This window comes from Asparagus officinalis, chromosome 8 (assembly GCF_001876935.1).
Source record: "Asparagus officinalis chromosome 8, Aspof.V1, whole genome shotgun sequence".
NCBI lineage: Eukaryota > Viridiplantae > Streptophyta > Magnoliopsida > Asparagales > Asparagaceae > Asparagus > Asparagus officinalis.
In genome coordinates, this window is record NC_033801.1 from 127,029,503 (window position 1) to 127,038,859 (window position 9,357).

The 9,357-nt window shown below is 39.1% G+C and overlaps 1 long non-coding RNA gene across 1 annotated transcript; it reads left to right on the forward strand.

Moving 5' to 3' along the window:
* LOC109851363 lies at positions 361-7,957 on the forward strand. The gene is made up of 2 exons (XR_002249776.1): positions 361-418; positions 7,704-7,957. It is a non-coding gene; the product is annotated as an uncharacterized LOC109851363 (long non-coding RNA).

Consider the following 9,357-nt stretch of genomic DNA (forward strand, 5'->3'; position numbering starts at 1 on the left):
CTAATCGCCGCCGTCCTCGCCCCTCTCCCTGCTGACAAACCCCATGTTGGGACTCTGATCGTCTCTTTGGGCTCTTTTCGCTGCCTGGGCATCTTACTACCTGTTCCGCGCCCGTCCTAGCAGCCCTTTGTGGTGTTAATGGGCGGCTGAGTTCTCGATCGGGAGACGCTGCTGGGCCTTGGGCTGCTGACGGTGTTCGTGGTGTTCTTGATGTCGGTGGGGTCCATCCTAATGACGGCGTTGACTGTGGGGTCGGTGATCGTCGAGGTTCATAGGGCATTTCGGGTGCCGGAAGATCTGTTTCTTGATGAGCAGGAGGGCGGTGGGGCAACCACAAGGCTACTGTCATTCTTCAGTGGAGCCGCACCCAGTGCCATCGCGGGTGGTGGGCCCGCCCCCGGAGCCCGCGTCTGAGGAGGTGAGGTGATTCTGATCCTTGCTTGTTTGGAAGAGGGTATTGATTGAATCTAGGGTTTGCTTTGGTTTTTGTGTAGCTGTTTTCATTTTGGGGATTATTTGTTAGGGTTTGTGTAGATCTGTTGAGATTCATCTTCTGATTGCATGCGTAATGTGGTTTGATTTCGCAAGAAATTTTAGATCTGGTCTTCTTAATTTTAGGGCAATCTTCCTATGAAAAAATCTGGGGCCTATTTCTTCAATATAAAAATTCCATTATTGATTAGATTTCCATTATTGATGTAATTTTAAGGCATATTCTTGTGATATTTAATTTATTCCTTAGGTGAAAATATTTCTTGTGTCATGTTGCTGAAATCAGACATATCCCCGATATAAGTGCTTGTAGTAATTCTTGATTTATCGGTTGAAGTTGGTGCATGGTTTTCTTGTTTCAAAACTCTTATGAATTGCTTGAATTTTTCAAATAACAAGAACCTAGTAATCACCACTGGTCTACTTCTTTTCCTAACATGTTTCCATCATCAAGACTGGTTTCATTTTCATTAATCTAATACCGAAATAATTTCAGTCATGATTCAACACAGATATCTATAAAATTTTCCATTTATATATCCATATTCAACTGCATATGGATTTTTTATGTTCATATCTGTATCTATTCGCAGAAGCTAGTTTCAAGCTGAAAGTGGGGCTAACCTTTAGCATGTCCTACTCCACTGCCAAGGCTAGAAATATAGAGAACATAATGTTTACGTCATTCTAGAAATAGAGAGACCATAGTATTTAGATCTGGAACTTTGCAGAGCTCTCGTCTCGGTTGGAAAACTAAGCAATGGCCATTTGCTGAGAAAAGAAAATTGCAGAAAAAATAGTGAATTTGTTTTGAGTGCACTTTCTGCTGGAAAGATATAAAATGGTGTTAAAAGCTTCGGGCGGATGCTTTGTTAGCCCTTATGTTTTGATGATGTTTTACAACCACCATTATCAGTACTAATAGCTTATTAAGTGAAAATGTAGTAAATTCATTTATCAAGCTCGTTAGTGCCATTAACGGAGGATGGATGGAATATACGCTACAACGAAGATATCCAAAGGAGGAGGAGGCCAAGAGATGAAGCAACGTTATTTCAAGAACGACAAATTCTACTAAAAGCTTCATCCGATTCAAGCTATATCAAAGCTCAAGTATTGCTCTCTATATGAGGATATTAGCTTTCTTTTGTTTCCCTCTCTAGTGCTAGAATGTAGGCAAATCTCTAGTGCTAGAATGTAGGCAAAGAGTTACTGATTCTACTTGAAGCTATTGGGAATCACACACACGATTTCATACTTAAGTTTTTAAGCGTTTTTCACAAAATACTACTTTTCATAAGTATGAGGACCTATCTGCAAAATTCCTTTTCCAAACAGTCTGTTTTTAGTATTAAAAACATTTTACAAAGTTTCAGATTTTTCAGAGGTCAAATAAATATTTTGTAAATATTTATAGTTGGTCAAAAACTGTTTTTTCTGCAAAATGTCAGAAAGCGGTCGACCGGTCCGGTCGACCGCTCCCATCGCCTTTCCTCACTATTTTCCAGAGAAGTCGTCGGTCGACCGGTACGGTCGACCGAAATCTCGACTTTCAAATCGGTCGACCGACGGTGTCTCTGCTTGATTTTTCAGTTTTTAAGGTTGTTGGTGGTCGACCGAAATTTTCGGTCGGTCGACCGAAGCATTTTTTCGGTCGACCGAAATTCCCTTCGGTCAACCGATTTGTCTTTGGTCAGCCGCGACTTTTTTAAAACGGTCGTTTGCCTCGACTGTTGTGCTTTCACTTAATAGTGTTTGGCACAGTCTGAGGTAACAACCTGAAAAGTAGATTATCTTCCTAAATAGGAAGATTGGGTTTTTGTTTTTAATTGGTTTAAACTCTTTTATAAAACCCCCCAGACTGCTTCTTCTTCCCAAGCCCTAACGTTTGCAAAAACCAGAGAACTCTGTTTTCCTGAGAAAATTTTCAAATCTGTTTTTCTCTGTGTTTTTGTGTGATTCACTTCCCAGCTTCAGTAACTTTTCTCTTTGTCATAGGCGCTGTGTAAAGAGAGAGTCTTGCATCTTTTCTTCTGCTGTGAGGGTGAGATCTTGTGTAAGATCTACTGTGAGGGTGTGATCTGTTGAGATCAAACTGTGTAGTGAGAGAGATCTGTGGAGATCGCTGTGTAGACGAAGTTCCGACTTCCAAACCGGGTGTGTAGTGGATTTCTCCTCGAGAGTGGGGAGCGGGGACGTAGGCCAGAGGGCCGAACCTCGTTAACACATCGCGCGTCAAGGATAACGAACTCCTAACTCTATTTCTCTTACTTTAATTGCTTTACTGTTTTGTGGTTTGCTTGTACTGTTTTTAAATTGCATTTTAGAGCCTCTTGACCCTAATCACCCCCCCTCTAGGGTCCCTCTTCACTGGGAGTAATTTTGCTTATTGGAAGGCTAGGATGAGAATTTATCTTCGTTGCATTGATCTTGACATCCTAGAGCTCATAGAAAAGAAATATGTTGAGAAGTCCAAAGTCGGGAACATGACCGATGGAGAAAGGCACCTAGCTAATCTCAACGCTAAGGCTATGAACGCCTTAATTTGTGGTCTTTCCCCTAATGAATATAATAGAGTTTCCACGTGTGCAACCGCATACGAAATTTGGCAAAAATTATGTGTCACACATGAAGGAACACCCCAAGTTAAGGAATCTAAGATTAGTGGACTCATGCATGATTATGAGCTATTTAAAATGCTTCCTAATGAATCCATTGATGCTATGTTTTCCCGTTTTACTAATATCATCAATGAATTACATGGTCTAGATAAGCAATTATCCATTCAAGAGATGAACTACAAGATACTTCGCTCATTGACTCCGGCATGGGAGCCCAAGGCTACGGCCATTGAGGAAGCTCATGACCTCACTACCTTAGCTCTTGATAGTCTCATCGGAAAGCTCAAAGTGCATGAGAAGAAGCTCAAGGGGAAGGAGAAGGAGGAAGTGCCATCACGAGAAGTTGAGGAGCCGTCACCAAAGTTGAAGACCATAGCTCTCAAAGGAGCTAGTGACAACTCATCTTCGTCGTCGGAGAGTGAAGTTGATTTTTCTAGAGAAGTGGCTCATCTCTCTAGAAGAATCTCTAGACTTATAAAAATGAACAAAAAATTTAACCCTCGATCTAACAACAAGTTTTCCTCTCGTATAGGTAAATGTTTTGAGTGCAATGAACCGGGTCACATCTTAAGGATTGCCCCAAGCTCAAAGAAAAGTACATGAAGTACAAGAAGAAGAAGGCTATGTATGCCGGATGGGAAGAATCCGAACCAAGTGACTCGGATAGTGATGAAGAAGGAGCCAAACTTGCTCTTCATGACCCAAATGTTTGTTTCATGGCAAATGAACATGAGGTAATATCCGAGGCCGAAAGTGAATCTTTTTATATGCAATGTGACATAGCTATGGCTTTAGAAGAGTTGAACTTTGAATTTAAAAGAATGTCTAAAGAATACTCTTCTTTCAAAAAATTGCATGCCTCTTGTGATATTAAGCTAGAACAACTAACAACCTCTCTTGCTCTAAAAGATGAATTGCTTGGAGATCTCGATTTTGAGAACAAGCAATTAAGATCAAAGATTGAAAGACTAGAAATTGAGGGTTGTAGGACTAGACCCACTCATGCTTATGCCAACTACAATCACCATGGTAGAAATAGGTTTCATGGTTCTAACATTCGTACATACAAAAGAAATTTTGTATGCACCTATTGTATGAGACATGGACACATTTCTACTCATTGTAGAATTAAAGACAATGAAGATTTTTATGGTTTGATATGGGTACCCAAAGGTACCAAGACTACTAACCACCAAGGACCCAAGACATGGGTACCTAAAGCTACTACACCTTCATCTTCTTCTTTTGTAGGGAACGTCACGGCAACGACGTAAGGAGATGTGGTACCTTGATAGTGGTTGCTCACATCATATGACGGGCAACAAAGAGTTATTTGCAACCCTATCAAGGATTGAAGGAGGCAATGTCTCCTTCGGTGGTGGTGAGAAAGGTAAAATCATTGGTATCGGTTCTATTGGTAAGAAACCCTCACCCATTATTGAAGATGTTTATTTAGTAAATGGCTTGAATCATAATCTTCTTAGCATTAGCCAATTAAGTGATAAAGGTTTTGATATTTCTTTTAAACCGGATAAATGCATCATTAGTATGGATGAAAAAATTATTTTTATTGCAAATCGCAAGTTTAATGTTTACATTTTTGAGATGAATGAGTTAGTGAGTCAAGATGTGAAGTGTCTTGCGGTAATTGATGAAAATCATTGGATTTGGCACAAAAGACTTGGACATGCAAATATGGAGTTAATATCAAAATTGTCTAAGAAGAATCTTGTGAAAGGGCTACCTAGCTTGCACTTCATAAAAGATACAATTTGTGAGGATTGTGCCAAAGGTAAACAAACAAAGACTTCTTTCAAATCCATCCATGAGGATCACTTTGAGATGAGTATGATGGGAGAGCTTACATTCTTTCTCGGGCTCCAAGTCAAGCAAACTAAGGATGGGATCTTCATTTCACAAAGCAAATATGCGAAGGAATTGGTGAAGAAATTCAAGTTGGAGAATTCTAAGCATGCGCCTACTCCCATGAGTACTAGTGTTAAGCTTGATGCGGATGAGAGTGGTGAAGATGTGGACCAAAAACTATATCGAGGTATGATAGGTAGTCTTCTTTATCTCACCGCTAGTAGACCCGACATCATGTTTAGTGTGTGTGCATGTGCACGTTTTCAAGCATCTCCAAAAGCGTCTCATTTAATTGCGGTTAAAAGAATCATTAAGTATGTTAATGGAACTTTTAACATTGGTTTATTTTATCCAAGAAGCACTTCTTTTGATTTATATGGTTTTTGTGATGCCGACTTTGCCGGATGTAAGGTAGATCGCAAGAGTACTAGTGAAACATGTCAATTCTTGGGAAATTCCCTTGTTTCTTGGGCTTCCAAAAAACAAAATTGTGTTGCATTGTCCACTACGGAAGCGGAATACATTACCGCCGGCTTATGTTGTGCTCAATATGATTTGAATTTTCAAAATATTAAAATCTTTTGTGATAACACAAGTGCTATAAATATTTCCAAAAATTCGGTTTTGCATTCTAGAACTAAACATATTGATGTACGCCATCATTTCTTACGCGATCATGTAGAACGACAAGATGTATCCCTAGTGTTTGTTGACACAAAATCTCAACTAGCGGATATATTTACTAAGCCTCTTGGAGAGGATGATTTTTGTCGCATAAGGAATGGTTTGGGCTTATGCACTATGTGAAAGTTCTACACTGCTTGCTTGTTTAGTTGCATCTTGCATTTTGCATTTCTTTCCCCATTTTTGATGGTGACAAAGGGGGAGAGAAATCTCCTCATTTGTTGCATATATTTAGAGGGAGCTCATAGATAGGGGGAGCACCTATCTATAAGCTATTTTATTTTTGCTCTTATATAATGGTTGGTTGTCATCATCAAAAAGGGGGAGATTGTTAGCCCTTATGTTTTGATGATGTTTTACAACCATCATTATCGGTACTAATAGCTTATTGAGTGAAAATGTAGTAAATTCATTTATCAAGCTCGTTAGTGTCATTAACGGAGGATGGATGGAATATACGCTACAACGAAGATATCCAAAGGAGGAGGAGGCCAAGAGATGAAGCAACGTTATTTCAAGAACGACAAATTCTACTAAAAGCTTCATCCGATTCAAGCTATATCAAAGCTCAAGTATTGCTCTCTATATGAGGATATTAGCTTTCTTTTGTTTCCCTCTCTAGTGCTAGAATGTAGGCAAAGAGTTACTGATTCTACTTGAAGCTATTGGGAATCACACACACGATTTCATACTTAAGTTTTTAAGCGTTTTTCACAAAATACTACTTTTCATAAGTATGAGGACCTATCTGCAAAATTCCTTTTCTAAACAGTCTGTTTTTAGTATTAAAAACATTTTACAAAGTTTCAAATTTTTCAGAGGTCAAATAAATATTTTGCAAATATTTAGAGTTGGTCAAAAACTGTTTTTTCTGCAAAATGTCAGAAAGCGGTCGACCGGTCCGGTCGACTGCTCCCATCGCCTTTCCTCACTATTTTCCAGAGAAGTCGTTGGTCGACCGGTACGGTCGACCGAAATCTCGACTTTCAAATCGGTCGACCGCGCCGGTCGACCGACGGTGTCTCTGCTTGATTTCTAAGTTTTTAAGGTTGTTGGCGGTCGACCGAAATTTTCGGTCGGTCGACCGAAGCATTTTTTCGGTCGACCGAAATTCCCTTCGGTCAACCGATTTGTGTCTTTGGTCAGCCGCGACTTTTTTAAAACGGTCGTTTGCCTCGACTGTTGTGCTTTCACTTAATAGTGTTTGGCACAGTCTGAGGTAACAACCTGAAAAGTAGATTATCTTCCTAAATAGGAAGATTGGGTTTTTGTTTTTAATTGGTTTAAACTCTTTTATAAAATCCCCCCAGACTGCTTCTTCTTCCCAAGCCCTAACGTTTGCAAAAACCAGAGAGCTCTGTTTTCCTGAGAAAATTTTCAAATCTGTTTTTCTCTGTGTTTTTGTGTGATTCACTTCCCAGCTTCAGTAACTTTTCTCTTTGCCATAGGCGCTGTGTAAAGAGAGAGTCTTGCATCTTTTCTTCTGCTGTGAGGGTGAGATCTTGTGTAAGATCTACTGTGAGGGTGTGATCTGTTGAGATCAAACTGTGTAGTGAGAGAGATCTGTGGAGATCGCTGTGTAGACGAAGTTCCGGCTTCCAAACCGGGTGTGTAGTGGATTTCTCCTCGAGAGTGGGGAGCGGGGACGTAGGCCAGAGGGCCGAACCTCGTTAACACATCGTGCGTCAAGGATAACGAACTCCTAACCCTATCTCTCTTATTTTTATCGCATTTTTGTTTTGTGTTTTGCTTGTGCTGAATTTATATTGCATATTAGAGCCTCTTGACCCTAATCACCCCCCTCTAGGGTCCAACATTCTTAACTCATGCGTGAGACACTCATTGGCTAAGGTGATGCTGTATTGCTTCCATATTTTCTTAGGATCTGAAGCAATATGAATCTCATTGTAACTATGAGAAGTTAGAACAAATTGGGATATTCCAAGAGATGCATTTTCCCCCTTTCTTTTCCGTGCTTTCAAATTATCAGCCACTGTAAAAATGTAAAAATGTAAAACACAGTTCTTTGTTTTCTTACAGGTTTAAATTTGCTTGCAAAGGAGAGTAAGTTGTGAGCAGACTTCAAAAGGAACAAAAAGAGGTGAGCATATACTATCAGATTCAATCTTATGATCCTATTTTTGATGTAGAGGTTTTAAATTTGACATGTAAACATGTGTTTTTATCATTTATTGTTTGTCATGAAAACCAGCTGCTATCACTGTACAAACAGTCTTTTACATGATCAAACACTAGCCTTTATATATTGAAACATTTGCAGTTTTAAGGTTCTACACTGTTATGTTCTCAATGTTGTGCTAGAATTACTGGTTTCATTGGTTTTTACTGTCTCAAATTCTGTGGTCTTGGGTACTATTTAAGATGTTGAACAATGTAACCTGAGCTAAATTATGTTTGTATGGTTGCAAAGTTTGGTGGTTGCAATGTGCCATCCTGTTCTCATTGCATAGGCCATAATGTTGGTATTTATCCTTGCCTAGGGCCACCTCATGTACTTTTGGAATCATATCATATGACATAAGCCTATACGGGGGAAACTATCTTTAATTTTCAATTTATACATAATCTATTTTGACATAGATTGCTATTGCAATTAACTATTTGAACTCATTTTTAAGTCAAATTTTTTTCCGGTTTTACTGTAATAAGTTAGTTGTTAAATACCGAGCATATTATAGAGATAATCTTTAATGGAGGTTAGATTGGATTAATCACCCAAAAAATTAAATGAAAAATGGGTCCAGGCTGTTGATTGAAATAAAAAAAAACTTTTTAAAGATGATTTATGTATAAATTAAAATTTTGAAGATGATTTGTATAAAATGATACTATTTTAAAGCTGGTTTCGATGAGAAACCCTTTTTATCTTTTTTACGTAAACTTTCTTAGTATGTCCTAAGTTTCCGGGTAAAGCTGGTCTCTAACTGAACTCTGTCCTCTTTTATCTCAGCATAAACCCTCCTATTTATATCACCATCCACTGCATATTAATTAAGTTGATCAGAGGACAGGAAATGTAATTGACCTGTATTCATCCAAAGTAACTCCTTTCTTTCTTTTTTTACCCCTTGCTGTTTTGGTTATTTAATGCTCATTGCTCTCCATACGTTACTCTGAGTAACGAAGTAACGAAGCAACTCCGGGCCCACCCATTTCAACGAACATCAAAATAATAACAAGCTTCCATTGACGATGGAGTATACTGTCCATAGTTAGATAATAATACTAAAAAAGAACATTTCTTTAAAAAAGATATATGGAAGAGAAAATTGTTTTTACCTTTCTCGACTTTCAATCTTTTAGTGCAACTTTTTTTTTTTTTGGAAGTAAATGACGTCACCTACCGCGTCACCAGTACAGTAACACAGTACAGAAAAATACGTCCTCACCTTAAAATTCGCTATGAAGGGAGGGGGGGGGGAAAAGGGGGGGGGGGGGGAAACAGTTGGTTTATTTATTATTTATTTCGGTTTTTTCTTCAAAAAAAAGCTCGTCATTATGGCCATCATCGCCCCTTTTTGGTTCCGGTACTAGAGAGAACCAAGATCCCAAACGAATCAAACGCCAAAACACCGTCAGTTTGTTCCTGCTCCCAAGAGGCCCCCACCCGTCGTCAAAGGAGCCCGTTCAACAAAAAGCCCAGTCGGGTTCCCTCCCCCAAATGGGCCCACCT